The sequence below is a fragment of the Pseudophryne corroboree genome, chromosome 2 (assembly GCF_028390025.1).
Source record: "Pseudophryne corroboree isolate aPseCor3 chromosome 2, aPseCor3.hap2, whole genome shotgun sequence".
Classification (NCBI taxonomy): domain Eukaryota; kingdom Metazoa; phylum Chordata; class Amphibia; order Anura; family Myobatrachidae; genus Pseudophryne; species Pseudophryne corroboree.
In genome coordinates, this window is record NC_086445.1 from 233,067,153 (window position 1) to 233,087,930 (window position 20,778).

Here is a 20,778-nt window from a genome sequence, read left to right on the forward strand (position 1 = left end):
GTTTCCGTGGGGTGAAACTTAGCATGTTGGCTCGGGGAAATATAGGCTCTCTGTAACGTACGGAGGTGGACCTCCTGTAAGTAAGGTGAGGCCAGGGCTTTCAAGCTAGAAACATAATGATCACTGAGTTGGTGATGGGCAGTCAGAGTAGGTATATCTTTACTCCATTGGTGAAGTAGTCTTTCCCATCTACAGTCTGTTGTGCTAGATGTCAGAATAGAGTATATTTGTCTAATATGTGTCGGGCCTATTCTATGTGTTTTAAGCGAAAGCTGTAGTGGGTTAGTAGATAAGGGAGTTTCTTGTGAGGTAGTACTCCTGTGGGTAGCCAAGCCAAGATAGTGTCGTGTCTGTAGATACATGAAAAAATGAGAGTGGGGTAGGCTATATTTCTCTTGGAGCGATGTGAAGGAGTACATGGATCCTCCCGGGTCAAATACTTTGGAAGAGTTTGAGAGTCCTTTCTCTTTCCAGAGTCGGTAATTTGAGTTAAGGAGGGACGGGGGGAAAGCTGGATTACCCCATAGCGGGATGCATATAGATTCCTCAGGATTGCATTTAAATTTCTTGTGTAAAGCGCGCCAGTTATAATAGATATCCCTAAAAAGGGGGTTAGCAAGGATGTGGGTCGGGATCAGTGAGGGTTTAGATAGGAGTAATGCCCCCGGGGAGTAAGGAGTGAATAGTGCCTCATCTAGAGCGGAGTCTGTATAGAGTTCCCTGTCAAACAGCCAGTCAGCAGCACATCTAAATAGGGATGCCATTGAGTAGGATGCGTAATCTGGAACACCAAATCCGCCTGCGGACTTGGGTGCCATCAGTTTATCCAAAGCAATGAACGCCTTCTTGCCTTTCCATAAAAACCTTGACATAATTTTCCGTAGATATTGAATATCATGTTTAGTAAGGCGGACTGGGAGCATCTGCATGAGGTAAAATATCTTTGGGAAAACAATACTTTGTAACACAGCTATTCTCCCTATCAAGGATAGAGGTAACAATTTCCAACCATCCAGTAGTGCGGTAATACGTGCAAGAACAGGGGTAAAATTTTCTTCATAAAGCCTGGAGAGGTTTGCTGGGATTTGAATCCCTAGGTATGTGATCTTAGTGAGGGCTATTTTGAATGAGAGATCTGGGAGTAGTGTGGAAATAGTACGTGAGGAGGGACCTAATGGTAAAAGTTCTGATTTGGCCACATTGACCCTATACCCCGCCCTAACTCCGAATGCCTGTATCATTCCAAGGATCTCTGGGATAGAGGTCGATGGATCTGAAACAAATAGTAGCATATCATCGGCAAAGAGGGCAAGGCGAAGGTCAATATCTCCTATTTGAATTCCTTTAATTACACTCGATTGGCGTAGGGCAATCGCCAGGGGTTCCAATGCTACTGCAAACAGTAAGGGTGACAGTGGGCACCCCTGCCTGGTACCTCTCTGAATCTCAAAGGGAGAAGAGAGAACTCCATTGCAGGATATCTGTGTTTGTGGGGCCGTGTAGAGAAGTTTTAGAAGATTTACAAAATCTACTGGGAAGCCAAATTGTAGGAGTGTGGAAAAAAGATGATCCCAGTTCACCATATCAAACGCTTTTTCCGCGTCGAGTGATAGAATAACTGGAAGGGAGGAAGGGGTATTTGAACTTTGAAGAGGAGGAGGAGACATAAATGGCAGAAAGAACTCTCCTTACATTGATCTCCGAGTGTCTGCCCCAAATAAACCCAGTTTGATCTTTATGTATGATATGAGGGAGTAATAATTTAATCCGGTTAGCTAAGATTTTAGTAAGTAGTTTGTAATCAAGATTTAAGAGTGAAATTGGGCGATATGACCCTGGTTGGGATAAGTCTCTACCAGGTTTAGGGAGGACTTTGAGGATGGCAGTGTTAAAGTGTTTAGGAAGAGTATCAGAAGACAGAATCGCATTGAGGACGGACACCAGTGTGTCCCCTATTCGGGGTAAAAGAATTTTATAGAAGTCGGCACTAAAGCCATCAGGGCCCGGTGCCTTATCTCTGCCAAACTGTCCAATGACACTCCGGACTTCTTCCAATGAGATGGGCGCCAGCAATGGTGATGTCATGGAAGCCTGAAGCTGGGGAGCAGAAAGGTTATCCCAAAAGTTCTTGGGCCATGGTGACTGGGTGGGAGGAGTAGAAGGGGTGGAGTTTGAGGAAGAGGAATATAGATCCTCGTAAAATGTTTTCATAACATCAGAAATCTCCTGATTATTAGTAGTTAATGTGCCAGCAGGGGTATACAAAGGGTGACTGACCATGGGAGGGCGGGAGCCCATGAGGAGTGTCGTCAGCAATTTGCCCGTTTTATTACCAAATTTGTAGAACCGATAGTTCACCGAGAATGAATACCTATTACCCATGGAGGACATGAATTCATCAAAGTGGGCTTTGGCTTCGATGTATATAAGGCGATTTTGAGGGGTCGGAAAGGATTTGTATTGCTGATAGGCTGTCGACAAGGGTCTCTGGAACTCCAAATATTGAGAGGCATATTTTTTATTGGTAGCTGAGACATAAGATATAATGTCTCCCCGGAGAACTGATTTTGCAGTCATCCAAAATAGAATTGGATTTTCCTCTAAATGTGACGCGTTGTTAGTTTTAAAGGCCTCCCAAGAGGATTCCAACCTTTGCTGGAATTTCAAGGAGTGAGCGAGATAGGAGGGGAATCTCCACAATCTGGGAGAGTGCGGTATGTCTGGGAAGTGGAGCGTTGCAGTGACTAGGGCATGGTCCGATAAGGAGATTGTCTCAATTTGTGAATCTGATACGTTCGGTAGTAGAGCATGGGACAGTAAAATATAGTCTATCCTAGATAGCGTGTGATGGGCCGCTGAGAGACATGTGTATTCCTTCTCTGTGGGATGTAAAGCTCTCCAGATATCTACCGTCTGTAGGCTGTCGGCTAATAGAGGGACCCCGAGTTTGGGTAGTGAAAGAGGTTTTGTTGGTGTGTGGGATCGGTCCAAATAGGGGAAGAGATAAGGTTCAAATCGCCACAGAGTATTAAGTGGTCTGTGAGAAGGGGGGTTAGTTTGGCGAGTAAAGACTGAAAGAAATTTTTGGAATATGTTATACGTTACATAGTGTGTAAACTCTACCATTAAGCTTAACAGACAGTATCACATAACGACCTTCAGGATCAGTGACTGTGGTCAGGATTTCAGTGGTCACAGAACGTTTCGCCAATATGACAACCCCTCTGGCTTTGGAATTGTAAGAGCTGAAACCTAAAACCCGCCAGTTCAGGGCATTCAATTTTGCCGTTTCCTCCGGAGTTAGGTGCGTTTCTTGTAGGAATGCCATGTCTATGTGCTGTTTACCTAAATATAGGAGTATTTTCCGTCTCTTTGCTGGGGAGTTAAAGCCCCCGACATTCCAAGATCCCACTATCAGGTTAGGCATAATTCAGAGGAAAGGGCAAAATAGAGAACCCGTAAACCATTCACATAAGGGGAATGAGCATCATCACCTGCCTGAGGACGGGGGGTGGGGCGGAGGGGGGAGGGAAGAGACAAAACAGGTGGGGAAAAGAGGAGATAGAAATAGAAAGTAGTATTATATAACAGGCCATACAATTGAAAAGAGGATACTGTGATAAACAGCCAATATTTCTGTGACCAGTGACCTCCGGTCAACGAGCATGGGCGACTACCAGTGGTGGCAATCTCGAACCCCGGCATTAAGCGGTGTGTACCAGCAGGAAAGGAGGAGCCCCTCCCCACCGCATTATACATAAACAAATCCCACCCAGAGACCCCTAGTAACTGAGCTATATAACCAAATGCTCCAAGAAGCAATATAATATTATGATATAATATATGCAATATGCAGTGAGCGGTATATAGTATACAACCTGTGGCTAATGTAGTGGAGACAGCTGTATAACATGAAAATGCAGCATAATGGGATATGTCCCGACCAACATAGCGCTTTTTCAATTTGTATCTGTAAAGTATGCGCTTAGGTTAGAATATTTCAAAAGAAAAAAGCAGAGAATCGGTCAAAACAACATCTAAGAGCAGTTAAAGTAATTGTGGAGTAGCGATAGCTACCATAGTGCCTGTGAGTCATTGTTGCTCTAACAAAATAGATCAAGGCAGTCTATGCCTAATGAGCTACTAAACTGCAGGTGAACATTCAGCAGGAAATGATCAATTTGTCGCTGAAGGGAGATCAGAAATGTCCGCGCTGTCTTCTCTGGATATATTACGGAGGTAGGCCGCTGCGTCAGCAGGTGTTAAGAAATCTTTGTGGGAGGTACCTTCGTAAATGCGCAGGCGAGCGGGATATAACAGGCCAAACTTGCGGCCCCCTGAGACAAGTTGAGTGCAAATAGGGGAAAAAGCTTTGCGGGCCTGGGTCAGTTCCACTGAATAGTCCTGGAATATGAAGAGCTTGTTACCCTCCCACTGGATATCCCTCATTTTGCGAGACGGGGACCAGAATGCTACTTTATGAAGGTAGTTCAGACAGCGGAACAGAGTTACACGTGGGCGCGGTTTATTGGGGGTGGGCATAGGACCCACACGGTGAATTCTTTCAATTACTAAATCATTGCATTCCCGTTCTATATTCAAAATTGCGGGAAGGGTGACTCGGGCAAAATGAGCCAGTGCCGTGCCTTTAAGTGATTCCGGCAGTCCCACAATTCTGATATTATTTCTTCTTGCGCGATTTTCCATATCATCTAATTTATTCCATATCTGATAGTTCTCTGTAGTTAGAGATTTCACTGAGTGGTGCAGCCCTTCTATGTCATGTGTGGCAGCATGCAGTTGAGATTCAGTGTGTGTGACCCTCTGCTGTAAGTGCTGCAGCTGTGTTGTTATATCACTGACAGCCTGTGAAAGCAGGGGGGCCATAGTGGCTTTTATTGCTGCCACAACGTCTCCATATGTTACCGGAGCCTCCGGATCTCTGCATACCTGTGAGCCTGCATATTCAGTCCCCTCCGCCGCGGCTTTCTTAGAGGCAGGAGAGGTGACTTCAGGTCCGGCGCCAGGCGCCATATTGCTTCCCGCGCGGCGCTTCTCCAGTCTCGTGGGTGCGCCAGCGGGTGCCTGTGTAGCCGCGGTTACGGGTGTCACGAAACGATCCATCGTGATCACGGGTCTCACCAGGGGTAATCTGGGCGGTGTGGAGGCTGTAGCAGCCTTGAAAAGGTTCAGTGCGGCGGGCTGTAGGACGGAGCTCCGGCGATGAGCGACTCACTCCATGGGTCCCGGAACCGGAAGTCAATAGTAGCATCCTTATACATAATTGTGTTAAAAATCTTTTTTCAAACCAGCGCTCCAACACAGCAGTGCTGCAGACTCTGCTGAAGTGGTCACCCCCACTTCCAAAGAAGCTTTTGAACAATGTACAGAATGCAGATATGCGCACCCTGGGGTATTGCAGGATAATGGTATGTTCTATACAGAATGTTCAATATTCAAATGTTCAAATCCTTCCTTTCAAGTCGAACAGAGTTACTCCTTTTTCCCTCAAAAAAAACAAAAGTAAGGGAATATATAGTGAAGTACAGTTTTATTCAAAATGTGAATAACATAAACACAATAAAAAATATTAATTCCACCAATTTTTAGTGGGGCAAATATGCGTACCAGAATGTATGGGGTCCCCAACGAAGGTTACCCTGAAGCGCTTATGAGGTGTTTTAAACAGATACCTCCCGGGATCTCAGTACTGCTTCTCCTCTGGCCGTGGTATTCCTGGGTATTCCCCCTCTTACTGGAACAATCGCAGTCTGTCCAACCAGGTTGGTGCTGTGGGACAGACTGCGATTGTTCCAGTAAGAGGGGGAATACCCAGGAATACCACGGCCAGAGGAGAAGCAGTACTGAGATCCCGGGAGGTATCTGTTTAAAACACCTCATAAGCGCTTCAGGGTAACCTTCGTTGGGGACCCCATACATTCTGGTACGCATATTTGCCCCACTAAAAATTGGTGGAATTAATATGTTTTATTGTGTTTATGTTATTCACATTTTGAATAAAACTGTACTTCACTATATATTCCCTTACTTTTGTTTTTTTTTAGGGAAAAAGGAGTAACTCTGTTCGATTTGAACATTTGAATATTGAACGTTCTGTATAGAACATACCATTATCCTGCAATACCCCAGGGTGCGCATATCTGCATTCTGTACATTGTTCAAATCCTTATACATAATGCCCCCAAGTAGTAGTAGCATCCTTATACATAATGCCCCCCAGTAGTAGTAGCATCCTTATACATAATGCCCCCCCAAGTAGTAGCATCCTTATACGTAGTGCACCCCCAGTAGTAGTAGCGTCCTTATGCGTAATTCCCCCTAGTAGTAGTAGCGTCCATATACGTAATGCCCCCTCCAGTTGTAGTAGCATCCTTATAAGTAGTTTACCCCCAGTAGTAGAAGCGTCCATATGCATAATTCCGCCCTAGTAGTAGTAGCGTCCTTATACGTAATGCCCCCCCCCCAGTTGTAGTAGCGTCCTTATACCCCCAGTAGTAGAAGCGTCCTTATACGTAATGCGCCCCCAGTAGTAGTACCGTCCTTATACATAATGCACCCCCCAGTAGTAGCATCTATACGTAATGCCCTCCCCCAGTAGTAGTATTGTTATATGTAATGCCCACCCAGTAATAGTAGCGTCCTATACATAATGCCCCCAAGTAGTAGCATCGTCCTTATACGTAATGACCCCCCAGTGGTAGCGTCGTTACACGCAATGGCCCCCATTAGTAGCGTCGTTACAGGTAATGCCCCCCCTGTAGTAGTAGCGTCCTTAAAGCACACATAAATGCACACAGACATAATACACAGACACACACACATTTCCCTCTCACACTTCACTTACCTAAGCCAGTCTCCCAACACTACAGCAGCCTGGTCCGTGTAGCTCCGCCCCCTTCCGAGCCGTTTAGCCCCGCCCCTTCCGGCCCGCTTAGCTCCGCCCCCTTCTGTACCGTGCACAGCGCTGTCCTGTCACACAGGTGAGGGGAGGGGAGGGAGGAGGATTTTCATGCTGCAGGTGCCGCTGCCAGTGCCTGTCATACAGTGACAGGCACAGCAGCAGCAGCAGCAGCAGCAGCAGCAGCAGGGGGCACAGGACGGAGCAGCAGGGAAGGAATGCTGAGCAGGGGGAGCGCCTCTCCGTCCCAGCGCCTCCCTGCACTGCATCCCTTCACTGAGCGGGTAGCGCCGGGCCTGCTTCCCCCCACAGTATTTGCTCCCAAATTGTAAGGCATAAGTGTACCAATTTTAGAGTACATTGCTCCAGCAATTCCGGAGTTATGTTGTCTCCTGATATACTCTGTGCTGCTGTCCACCCCCCCAACCCTCCAAGGGGTGCTAGGGATTTCTAATTGTTTTTAGTTGCCTTGGCTGTGTTTTAGTATGCTCATATGTAAAATTTCACAATTATAGCTTGTTTAACTGTAGATTTGTGTAGAAAGACAGAAGGACAAATTTTCGCTTTTACATAGTAGATTTTATATATATATATATATATATATATATATATATATATATATATTTTTTATATATATATATATATATATATATATATATATATGTGTAATAGAAGTATAGCGCTGCATGTGAGGGTGAAAAACCAAATTAACGGAATAGATTTGACAATAAAACTATGCCTTGTATATTGTAGGGCGTCAGCCAACCCCTAAAGTTTCAGCATTGGTAAGATGCTGTTTTAAGTTAAGGTAAAGGTGGTCATTCCGAGTTGATCGCTCGCTAGCAGTTTTTAGCAGCCGCACAAACGCATTGTCGCCGCCCACTGAGGAGTGTATTTTCGCTTTGCAGAAGTGCGACTGCCTATGCAGCAGAGCGCCTGCAAAAACATTTTGTGCAGAACAAGACCAGCCCTGTAGTTACTTATCCTGTGCGTTGATTCTAATGTTGGAGGGTTGGCTTTTGATGTCACACACCTGCCCAGCGTTCGCCCAGCCATGCCTGCGTTTTCCCTGGCATGCCTGCATTTTTCCAAACACTCCCTGAAAACGGTCAGTTGACACCCAGAAACACCACCTTCCTATCAATCTTCTTGCGGCCGCCAGTGCGAATGAAAACGTCACTAGAACCTGTGCAAAACCACAAAGGACTTTGTACCCGTACGTCACGCGTGCGCATTGCGGTCCATACGCATGCGCAGAAATGCCGATTTTTTAGCCTGATTGCTGCAATGCGGACATTTTTTTATATTACATTTATTTTCAAGAAACATATAAAAAATGTTTTTTAAAAGCATGGATATACATATCATAAAAAAGTATAGGGTGGAGTTGTAGGTATAAACCCAAAAAGGACTGGTACAAAATATATAAAATTACTTTTATATGGATTATAGCAACAGTAAAAAGGAAATAGAGTAAAAATAGAATAAAAAATGTATTGTATGTAAAAATAGCTTATCTTAGTATGGAGGGTCATACAGGAGTGGCACTCCTGTATGACCCCCCATACTAAGATAAGTCATTTGTTGCCATTGGTCGCCAGAACCCCTATTCCCTTACACTATATATATATATATATATATATATATAGCTGCTACGGGCGGATCGGCACTCACCTAACTGGTGATTAAATGCTCCGGTGCCCTCTTGAGATCCATTTCCATTTCCAACAACACTTCTTGTTTGCTCACCTTGACAAAGGGGTGGTTACGCCCCGAAATGTTGGTATGCAGATTGTCACCATGACCTATTAAAGCACGTTTTATGATATTCTACAAGTCTCCGAGTGCCGGTGAATGGAACAGAGTTGCGTGTGTGTGTGTGTGTGTGTGTGTGTGTGTGTGTGTGTGATACAAGGAATATATACCAGCGCTCCTCAATATTTATGGCTCAGCCATAAAGATTTGTGTCCTTGCCGCATAAAAGTGAAAACTTCATTCAGAACCAGAAGACAATGGAGGTTCAATAATGATAAATGGTGATAGACAGCCATGGTGGCCAATATCTCCTTTTTTCACATTATCTTCAGTAGCTGCTTTCTGTGGGTATTTAATTAAGTGCTGTTTTTTCGACTAGTCGAAAAAACGGCACTAATTTGGCACAGGGTATTCAATTGCGGGCATTTTCCCCTGTTTTTTAATCCATTTTCACCCATGCGGTTTAACTTTTTTTTTTTTTTGTCTAATCGACATGGGTGAAAATTGTGCCAAACAGGCGAAAATGCCAGCGAATTTACCAAAACGCGTGTATCAGCGGCAAATTCGATGATATATGCGGTTTTCGCCAGTGCTGGATTTTTCGACCAGTCTAATAAATGGCACAGGCATTGAATAGGTCAAATGTAAATTCAACCTAAAAACGGGCGAAAAGTGACGTTTTTTTCATCTGGTCGAAAAAACGTCACTAATTGAAAACCCCCTTAATCTTTAATAATGGCTGACAATTCTTTTACCTTATAGTAGACCTATACTGGCTCCAGTAGTTGGTGCACATACCAATTAGATTATTCTAAGCTAGATACATTATATTTATTATTTAGGACACTGATAAACTCCACCATAAATTGGGGTGGGGTGTGCAGATATCTTTGATAATTTAGCTTTAAATAATGTAAAGTCATTCAGCAGAAACTCCAATAATATCCATGCCTTTTCAAATAGGGGTATCTCCAAGGAAGTTAAAATTTTGGAAAACACAGACCTATATACCCCTTTCTGATGTAATCCATCTTCCATCTAGGCACAGAATACAAAACTTTGTTACAATGAGGTGGAATAAGCAGATACTACGGTAGTAACTGTAACCATATTAGACCATATGACGGTAATGATGCCCAGCCACATAAGAGCCTGGTAACTGAACAAACATATCCTGACTCATGTGTTAGGCATTCATTTAATTTGTGTCTAATTAAAAAAGAAAAGTGCAAAGTATTGTGGGGCAGATGTATTAACCTGGAGAAGGCATAAGGAAGTGATAAACCAGTGATATGTGCAAGGTGATAAAGGCACCAGCCAATCAGATCCTAACTGTTAATTTACATATTGGAGCTGATTGGCTGGTGTGTTTATCACCTTGCACATATCACTGGTTTATCACTTCCTTATGTCTTCTCCAGGTTAATACATCTGCCCCACAGTGTTTGAAAGGATCTGATCTGAGCTTTATGCAATTACCATGGAGCATAAGGAGTTGTAGGTAGCCCTTCCAATGTTGCTATGGAGTCACCTCCAGTTCCAGTTCTTCTTTGCCCATCTCCCACCACCAGTATTGGACTGGCCCACAGGGGTACAGAGGAAACCCCCTAGTTGGCCCCACTGCCTGGAGGCCCTCCTCCTCCTCTAGGTATCAGGTTCTAGACTGTGCACTCAGAATTCTACATTTTATATATATAACCTTGTGCTGCACTGGACTATGGTGTATTTTCTATTGTGCATTGCTGTTGTTAATCTGGTACATTATCATGCACGCACTAGCAGTATTTGCTATATAAATATATCAAAGGGACCAGATAATGCACTCTCTAATGATGAGCCAACTCTGGAGAGTGGCCTCACCCCTAAACATGGGCCCCTACCACTGCAGGGGCCCCTACCACTGCATCACCCCGGTTGGCCCTTCATGCCCCAGTCCGACACTGCCCACCACTGTGACATAGCACTGCATATATATGCCTGAGATAAATCCTTATTCCTAACACAACAAGAACTGTTGAACTCTGTAAGAATTCCCTCTTACCACCACTGTTAGGATAGTATTCCGTGAATACAACACCCTTTCCGTAAAGAAGCACTTCCTTGTGTTTCCCATGAGCCAAATTACCAAACACTTTCAAAGCATGACCTCTTGTATTAGTATTTCCCCTCATAAACATGTTTCCTTTGCCTGCCTCAGTCTTCATTATATGCATTTTTCATTGCTCTTTCAACCTATATGTGCAAGATGCTATAGAAATGGGCTGCCCAGACCTGATCATTCTCCTAATATAGAACTTACTCCAGTACTCCAGAGTACAGTATGTGCTGTAACTAGGATAGAAGATAAAAAGGATAGTGCATGTATATAAGGTATGTTCTATTCATTAACATTTTTTACGCATTTATAGTTTGGGTTATAGGCTAAGTCCGGATAATATTACAGTATGTAATAGTAAGGATGGTTTCACATGCATGTTTAGCTTCATACTACAGTATGTTACTTACAATAGAAACAGGTATATGACCTATGTAACTATAGTATTTGTGAATCTGGATTTAGGATGTGCATAATTATTACAGTATGTATCAGACAATAAATAGGAGCATTAACAGTGCTCTTATGTACAGTAATTAAATGTTGACAGATATATAATTTACCTGGACTAACAAGTTACAGTACATTCCTGATACTGATAGTTCTATGTGGGCCTACAGAACAGAAAGTAAGATGGAGTCTAGTGAATGCACACAATAAGTACATGGAGGGCTGCAGTCATCAGTAAACCACAGATACTGAATGGGCTGTTTAAAATATTAATAGGAAATGCCAGGGCCAGACAGATCATAAGCGCCAGATACATCATAACTATTACAATTGTATTTCTATTATTCTTGCAAAATGAAATGCATTTTTGATACTTTTCTGTATTTAGGGAGACATTGAGGCTGATAGTATAAAGGTGTACACGCCCACACAGCACTGATCACACCCACACGGCACTGACTACACCCATCCACCACTGGTCACGGCTCCTCAGCTTCTCATAATAGGTCCTTAAACATTTCCAGCTCAATATCCTTGTGGCTCTTAATCGGGCCCTGGAAAATATTGTGCCACCATTCCTACTACTGTAAAATTACTTCATTTCCACATAGAGTACTTAGGCCATCCTTACCCAAATGACTAATAATGCTGTGAATGGCCCTCTTTCATAAATGTGAAATTAATGAGGAGGGTACAGCAGCTGAGAATTTTAATCATGCATGTGATGGGTGGAGACATGATCACTGGGCTGGTCTGTTGTAGCATTGAGAAGACCTGATGGATCAGGGTAAGCTGGACCAAAGTGCACTGTTTTATTTCCACTTCTTTAATGATCTCCACCCAAAACTATGTTTTCATTTGTTTTTGAAATTAAAACCATCTCTTCCATGAGAACTACAGTAGATTACTTCCAACTTTACATCAAATGAAACCAAGAAAACATAACACCAAATAAAAAATAAATAGGATTAAAAACACAGCAACATAAGGAGGTAATCACTAAAGTATGCTATTTTGTTTCTGCAGCTGTATAAGGATATCATTTACAGTAAATAGTGTTCACTTAACATATGCTGTTTACTTATTTAGTCTCTGTATTTCTGGAATCACTGGAAGTAAAGTTGGCATTCTGGGCAGTGTGCTCCCTTGTTTTCCATTCCTACATTTCCTGCTAGCACAAAAGATCTTTGTCTTCTTATAAGCACCTTTGCCAACCAGTCTGTGTCAGAATTGCAATTGCAATCCTATTCATCCTTGACATACAAGACACATCTGGAAACATCAAGTCCAGACTGACACAATAGCAGTACAGTACATCCCCATACAGGAATGAGAGGCCTGGTGTGTTATTTCCAAGTTCTAGAGCTCAGGCAGATGTTGGACCTTTCTGGGCGGCTGTTACATTTACAGGTAAAAAGATAGATATATATAGCATTTTGGCGAATATCTCTGGAAATAAAAGACAGACATTAGGAACACTGGATTACAGTGGATTTACTATATCGTACTGTAATCTGCAAGTTGTGTGATAAGAATAGATTTCTCACATGTACTGTATTAGCAGAATTATGTAATTACTGTATGTGGTCTTATCCTGAGCTTTTTATAATGTACGGACTAAAATCATTTGGCTCCGATTTTATTTTTCTACATATTTCTTGCTTTACATAAGCAAGAGTTCTTATGGAGCTCTGTTCTCTAGTCAAGTATATTTCTATATACTGTACATTTAAGTCTGAAAATTTTGGAACTCACCCGCTTTTGACACATTAAATATGAGCTGTCAATTTACTATAGGATAAAGATTCTAATAAATAATAATTCATATTTTTCTCTGACATGTTGCTGAAGAAGATACTGTGGTTATTACATTAAAATGTACAATATAACATAAAATCAACAATGACATATCAAATTGAATTTAGGTTTAATGTAATATTTAAAGATATATCTCCATATATTTAAATGGTTCTAGAAATATTTATTTTATAAATATGCATGATACTGTACATCATAAATGTGCTATCGAAACAGAATTTAACTGTGTTAAGAAATGTAGCTGTTTATAGTATGTACAGATGCTCATCTTTGCTGTGCTGCAGCATGCTGCAACACGCCTTGCTGCATGGCATGATGGGCTGCGAATGGCAATCGAATTAATGGAGCAATTGCCGGCTGCAATTAGCCACAGACCGTCCCGCGATGCTGCATTGATACTAGTACACGTTAAATATATGAATTGTTTAAAATAAAATTTCCTACTATATATCCTTTTGTATCAATAATCTTTAAAACTGTATGCCCTAACAAGTTGGATTTCATATGGCAAAATAGAATTACAATTGTTGTCTATTGCTTGAGAAGTCTTTCTTGTAGCTATTCTATCTAGTGTAAATAAATGCTTTTAAAGATTTGTCTAATTTAATATTATGCTACAATTCTAATTTCGTAGGTCAACTCAGCAATCACTCCTCAGAAATGACTCAGTGCCTTTATGGTATCTTTGCATAGGCAGCATTTTCTCAGCAGTATTTTTCAGGGGCAAAAGATACTGTAATACAAGGGTATTTGGCGATTTGCACCAGTTCTAAAATTATTTATTTGCTAATATACTATAGCTGTTAAGGTGTGTACACGGTGAGATAAATCTGTAAGATTTAGTCAAAATCTTATGAAAAGTTAGTGCATGTCTCAAGGTGTTAGGCAGCTTGTGATACCAATTCGATCCAGATGCGCACTCCCGTGGGGTCGGTATCGTAAGGCTAGATACACTGGCGTGCGCAGCACATTTTATTAGGGGGTGCACCGTCGGAGGGGTGTGTCTAGCACCGCCTTTTGGGCGTGTCTAGCACCATCTATTGATGGTCAACGCATATAAAATTTCCACCTTTGTACCAATCCTAATAAAGCAGATACATTGTCAGATGTTGTGGTGTGCACCAAACAAACACCCCTGATGGCACTCACTGCAATTACAGTGCTCCTCCTCAGCCTGGTCTGGCTCCCCCTCTCTTTCCCCTGCAAGCTGCAGCAGCTTACTTACAAGTCAGTCACTCACTGACAGTCGCAGACTAGTACTGCTGCTGCTGGAAAAACGAGTGACCTGTCAATGCTGCTGCCGGCCGCCTGCGAGTATTGAATTTGTCTTCTTAAGAGGAACGCTGGCTGCATGCTGCTCCTCATCAGTGGCTGGCGTTGGCATAGAATAGAAGGATTGAGGTGGGCGTGTAGCGGGTGTGACGGGTGGGCATGTGAGCAGCATGACGTAATCACGTCACATCACGCTGTTTTTGTACATGGTGGTGGAGCTGGGAATTTGAAAGCCGGTGGCAGTGGCACCCTTGATTAACCCAGGTATCAGGTCTGTAATGCAGTCCTGACAGGGTGCAGCACAGAGGGGACAGTAATCAGCCTGCTCGGCGATCCCTGCATCAGGCATGTGAGATCGGGGTGCCAGACATTAGGGGGTGCCTGTGCGCACCAGGCACCCCCCCTGCGCACACCTATGGCTAGATAGACTGTGCAGGCAAGTCAATCTTGACTATCTAGCGTACTATCTAGTACAAAGTATAGTCAAAATTGGCACTTAGTCAAAATCGTACATAGACAAAATCTCAAGCACAGATTGTCAAAATCTGTCCTATCTGTGCTATCTGGGCTCTGGGGAAGTTCAAGGGAAATCACATAATCGACATCGGGCATAGCAAGGATCTCAGCCTGTGTACACACCTTTAGTTGAGAAGCCTAAGGGGCTAATTCAGACCTGATCGTAGCTGTGCAAAATTTTGCAGGGCTACGATCAGCCACCCTGACATGCGGGGGGACGCACAGCACAGGGCTAGTCCGCCCCACATGTCTGGCCCTCCGCACGGGTGCGATAGCATTGCACGGTGGCGATGCTATTGCACCCGGCGAGTAAGTCCCTAACTGCGCAGCATTGCTGCACTGGTAGGCAAATTTTTGCCACGTCCCGGGTCGCAGCAACTGCGTATGACATCACGCATCCGCCACAGCCCGCCCCCCGCATGGTCTGGGCACGCCAACATTGCCAGGATCATGCCCCCAAAACGGCGCCCCCTCCCGCCCAGCAAACGCCTCTGCCTGTCAATTAGGCAGAGGCGATCGCTGGGCTGAGATGCCGATCGCATCTATGGCATGCACATGCACACAGCGGCGCATGTGCAGTTCAGACCTTATCACCCGCTGTGTAAAAACGCACAGCAGCGATCAGGTCTGAATTAGCCCCATAGTCGCTGCGACATAGTGATAACAGGTATAATAGTTTCAGAAACAGCAGGTGACAGGTTTCTTTGCACTGTTTGGTGTGGAAGGCCTTATGATCCATACCTATCAACTGTCCTGTTATAGTGGGGATAAGTGCTGGTTTGAATGAACTGTACTACCATCCTGCCTATTGGGGCTTTTGTCCCAATCTTAGCACAGCTGGGGGAATGGGCCAGAGCTAGGGCAGGGTCATAGGGTGGTCCAGGGCAGAGGATGTTCCAAGCCCCATGTGGTGTGACAACAACCCTGATGCCTATACTCGGTATTGCAGTACTGTATATGATCATTTATTTTGTTATTGTAGTCATCTAAGCTTGGCACTAGGTTCAATGCAATACAGTATATTCCACAGTCAGTCCGCCTGTTCCGTGTCAGTGGAAACAAATGTTCTTTTCTGCCATTGTGTACAGTATGTCTCTGATTCTCTCTAACAAGCTTTAGAAGAGCATCCAAAAATTAAGACATTTGCATTATTTTAGAATTAATACTCTAGTTTTTTACCTTTCAAATCTGAAGAAACCTACAGTATTTGTAATACCAAAAATAGCCAGATGATGGTGCTCATACACAAACATTCTTGATATACAGTAGTCATTACAAAAAAATACTTATTAATCACAGCTGTCTTTTTAGTAGGAAATCAGTAGTACTACTAAGCCAGAGGTTTTTTAAGTACTTGTAAAAGCACCAGTTTGTCAAAGTACATGTATAATTATTATAGTAGTTAAAAAGTATATATATATATATATATGGTAATAAAAAGAGTGATAATTGGCGCAATGGACCTTCCTCTAAAAGTTCATGCAGTTTGCAATAGATCTTTAAAATGTCCAGAGCACTTCCCCTATATCTTCTGGGGTGGCAGCCTGTTCTCCAAATGATCCGCTGTTCCGGCAGATCTTCAATAGATTCTAAAAAACAAATGAGAGAGGCGCCCCTAGTGCAATATAGACAGTATGATATACCTCCACCAAGAAACACCCTAAAATTAGAGGTGTACCGTGTAAAGTGGTCTCATAACCACTCTTAATCAACGTTTCTCAGAAATCAAAACCGTTCCCCGCTTCTGGCAGTGGACTCCTGGATGTAGTGGTCACGTCTGTGTTTACGGTCTCAAACCGTGTAATGCTTTGCTTCAGTTTGTGGAACTACAGGTCACAGCTAGCTCCTGCATAGTTGTCTCCCAGTGCCTTTGCTCCTGCACTCAGCAACTGACTTCACAGGTGTCTGGATTCTGTAATATATGTATATATTTTATTTTTTCAGAAGATTTATTTGCATCCAGTTTTTTTCAACCGCCCTTAGCAGAAAACGTTGATACAAGAGAACAGAATGCTCTCAGGGTCCTGGTACTTGGGATCCCGACAGTCAGCATACCACCAGCAAAATCCTGATGGTCAAAATTCCAACGGATCCTGGCAGAAAGTCCAGGGGTTAGGGTTAGGCTGAGGGAGGTGTGGGTCAGGGTTGAAATGCCGCTGTCAGCATTCTGACGGCCGGGAAAGTGACATATGGGATTTAGATACCAACCCGAGAGTACAATAAGTACAATAGTGTGTCCTATGGTCTTTACAAAATGTAAAATACAAACATTTCTCATATGTCCTAGAGGATGCTGGGGTCCACTTCATGACCATGGGTTATAGACGGTTCCGCAGGAGCCATGGGCACTCTCAGACTTTTCAATGGGTGTGAACTGGCTCCTCCCTCTATGCTCCTCCTAAAGACCTCAGTTTTAGAAATGTGCCCAGGCAGACTGGATGCACTCTGAGGAGCTCTACTGAGTTTCTCTGAAAATACTTATGTTAGGTTTTTTATTTTCAGGGAGAACTGCTGGCAACAGTCTCCCTGCTTCGTGGGACTGAGGGGGCAGAAGTAGGAACCAACTTCCTGAAGAGTTTCATGGCTCTGCTTCTGGCTGACAGGACACCATTAGCTCATGAAGGGTACTGAACGCTAGCCGTGTCTAGATGCTCACTCCCACAGCACGCCGTCACCCCTCTCACAGAGCCAGAAGATAGAAGACAGGCGAGTAGAAGACAGATCTTCTATCAAGAAAAGTGATGGCTGAGGTACAGCGCGGCTGGCGGGAGCGCAGCGTGCCATTGCTGCCCACACACACAGGCACTGCAGGGTGCAGGGCGCGGGGGGGGGAGCACCCTGGGCAGCAAAAACACCTATATAAACTGACAAAAAGGGGGCATAAGATGATAAGATGCCCAGGCACAGCCATACCCCTGCCAGTATAAATATTACACTAAGTCTCTGAGGTAAAAACGCGCCATTGCGGGGGCGGAGCTTCTTCCTCAGGCAGCCATCACACTGCTCAGCGCCATTTTCTCTCTCCTCAGGCTGCAGAGACAACGCTGGTCCTCCTTCACTTCTGACTACAAGTATTCAGGGTGCAAAACAGGGGGGGGGATAAGCGAATTTGGTGCATTACAAGTGTGTTTTACTGTGTAAAAAGCGCTGCATGTCAGTGGGCATTCTGTGTTCACAGGCAATAGATATGGGCGCTGGGGTTGTGAACTGGCTGCTCCTAAACTGTGTCCCTCTGACAGATTTTACTGTGGGTCTGTCCCCTTTAAGTCCCAGGGTGTCTGTGTGTGTGCTGTACACGTGTGTAAGACATGTCAGAGGCAGGGAGTTCCTCCCCGGAGGAAACCATTTGTTAGGATCTCCTGCTCTGTGCTGCCACGTCGCCATGGCAACCGGGAGGCAAGTGTTAGCGAAGTAACCTGAGCGCAGCTGAGACTCCGGTCCGGGTTTTTACCGTGTAGTGGTTACAGGCTCTGTGCACGGCAGGGAATCCGGCGCTGGTTTTGTGCTCACAGTCTGTGAGGTCTGAGTGGGGCGTGGATAGCACCTGCTATATAAACCATCCTCTCAGGCTAGGCAAATGCTGCTGAATCTTTGTTTGTTAGTCAGTTCCAGAGAGTTAGCTAGTACTGTGTGACTTTGTATTTACTTGTTGCTTACTGCGAATAGGCCTTGGGATTCGGTACTTCATTCTGCCAATCCGGACCTAGCAGTAAGACTGGAGTCAGTTGTTTGACCTGCTGGGGTTCTTTTGCTATTCTGTGAACCTAGCAGGTTTGCGGCTGTACTCTCAGACCTGCTTGCTTAATCCTCCCTCACTGTGCAGGGCGTCCAGGTGTCAGTTTAGTGGCAGTAAGCTGAACCTGTGCCATGCAAGTGGGGGTTAGGATTGTGGATACTCTCCTTGCGTCTATATTTCTATCTCTGACCAAGGAGTTTATTCCCATACCCGTTGGTAACCCTTTGGGGTTTTTTCTGTTGCTCTTAGCAACATCATTTCAGGTGCTCCACATGTTAAATCACTACACATCGCTTCATTGTCCGCTCTATTCCATCTGAGCATTCCTGACACTAGGGAGACACCCAATTCCAGAGCCTTTGGGCTTCTCCGTTCACTTTGTGTTTATTAGTTATTCCATCACCTCCTGTGTATGTTATGTTATACTGTCTGTGAGTTCGTTTGCTTCGCTTCCCTCTCTGTTCATACACCGGTATACTCCTGTTAGCACTGGTGTGCGTAACATATTCAGCACTCCTGTTGAAATTTTGTGGGAATATGGAGCATACCCCTCAAAATACTTTGCAACAGGTGGTCGATCAGGTGCAGGTCCTGACTCGACAATTTAATGAGATGTCCATTAAAATGAACACCCCGCTAGCGGAGCTCCCGCAGCAGCAGCGGCAAGTTCAGGGGTTAAGGAGCCGAAAGTAAATCTCCCGGATCGTTTTTCTGGAGATCGCTCGCAGTTCTTTTGTTTCAAGGAGAGCTGTAAGCTATATTTCAGGCTTAGGCCCCAGTCTTCTGGGTCGGAGATTCAGCGGGTGGGCATGGTGATTTCCTTGCTACAAGGAGACCCACAGGTCTGGGCATATGGGTTACAGCCTGACTGTCCGTCGCTTAAAAGTGTTGATGCTTTTTTTACGGCACTGGGCATTTTGTATGATGACCCTGACAAGATGGCTTCAGCCGAGGCTCAGATTACAGTTCTTAAGCAAGGGCGACGGCCAGCTGAGGTTTATAGTACAGAGTTTTGGAGGTTGGCTCATGATACCCAGTGGAATGACCCAGCCCTGAGAAACCAGTACCGAGGGGCCTTTCTAACCAGATAAAGGACCAACTGGTACAATATCCCTCGCCTTAGATCAGCTCATGCAGTTATCCATCCGGGTGGATAGACGGCTGAGAGAGCGTAGGCTTGAAAGGGAGACCGCAGTTTCCTTTTTTCCCAAGGGAACCTCAGACTCTGAGGAATATTCCGAGGAGCCTATGCAGATTGGGGCTACCCGCCTCTCCTCGCGTGAGAAGACGCGGAGGAGACAGCAGGGTTTGTGTTTGTACTGTGGGAATAAAGGTCATGTTGTAGTATCATGCCCAGAAAAAACGGAAAACTTCAGGGCCTGAGGGTGATGGGAAATTTCCTAAAAAGACTTTTCTCATTCCGGTGACTTTGGAGATCCTCGGTCAAACTGTCAAGACTGAGGCCTTTGTTGACAGTGGGGCTGATGGGGTTTTCATGGACCGTCAATTCGCCCTGGAACACTCTGTTCCCTCAGTACCTTTGGCATCAGAGATTGAGACCTGTGGGTTAAACGGGGAACCATTGTCCCAGGGTAAAATTACCTCCTGCACCAGCCAAATTCCTTTGTTTATTGGAGCCACACACTCTGAAAAATTGTCTTTTTATGTGACTGTCTGTTCTTTTGCCCCATTGGTTTTGGGGTTACCCTGGTTAAGGGCCCATAACCCTCAATTTGACTGGGTCTCTGGGGAGATTCTTAGTTGGGGTAGTGATTGTTTCAGGAGTTGCTTGAGCCTTCCAGTCAGGCTCTCGCAGCTAAGTTTGCCAGGATTGCCAGGATGTTATGCAGATTTTGCGGATGTGTTCTCCAAAAAAGTTGCAGAGGTACTACCTCCCCATCGCCCCTATGACTGTGCCATTGATTTGTTGCCGGATGCTAAGCTTCCCAAGAGCAGGTTGTACTCCCTGTCACGTCCTGAGACTCAGGCTATGGCAGAGTACATTCAGGAGAACTTGGCTAAGGGATTTATCAGACCCTCACAGTCCCCAGTTGGGTCGGGGTTCTTTTTCGTGGGTAAAAAGGACGGTTCGTTGCGACCCTGCATCGACTTCAGGGAATTGAACCGTATCACGATTAAAAACTCGTACCCACTGCCTCTCATTTCGGTTTTGTTTGACCAGCTTCGTACTGCCACCATTTTTTCTAAGATTGACCT

General features: G+C 44.4%; 1 protein-coding gene across 2 annotated transcripts in view; it reads left to right on the plus strand.

The window, feature by feature from the left end:
• LOC135011356 (retinol dehydrogenase 7-like) overlaps nt 1-20,778 on the plus strand; it is an 80,258-nt gene that overhangs the window by 21,727 nt on the left and 37,753 nt on the right. The window contains exon 1 of one of the 2 annotated variants that reach the window (XM_063952452.1): nt 12,522-12,629. The exons of the other annotated variant lie outside the window; for it this stretch is intronic. The gene's annotated coding sequence lies outside the window, so the exon portion shown is untranslated. Of the gene's footprint in view, nt 1-12,521; nt 12,630-20,778 lie in introns of those variants that run through there. 2 annotated transcript variants of the gene reach the window in all.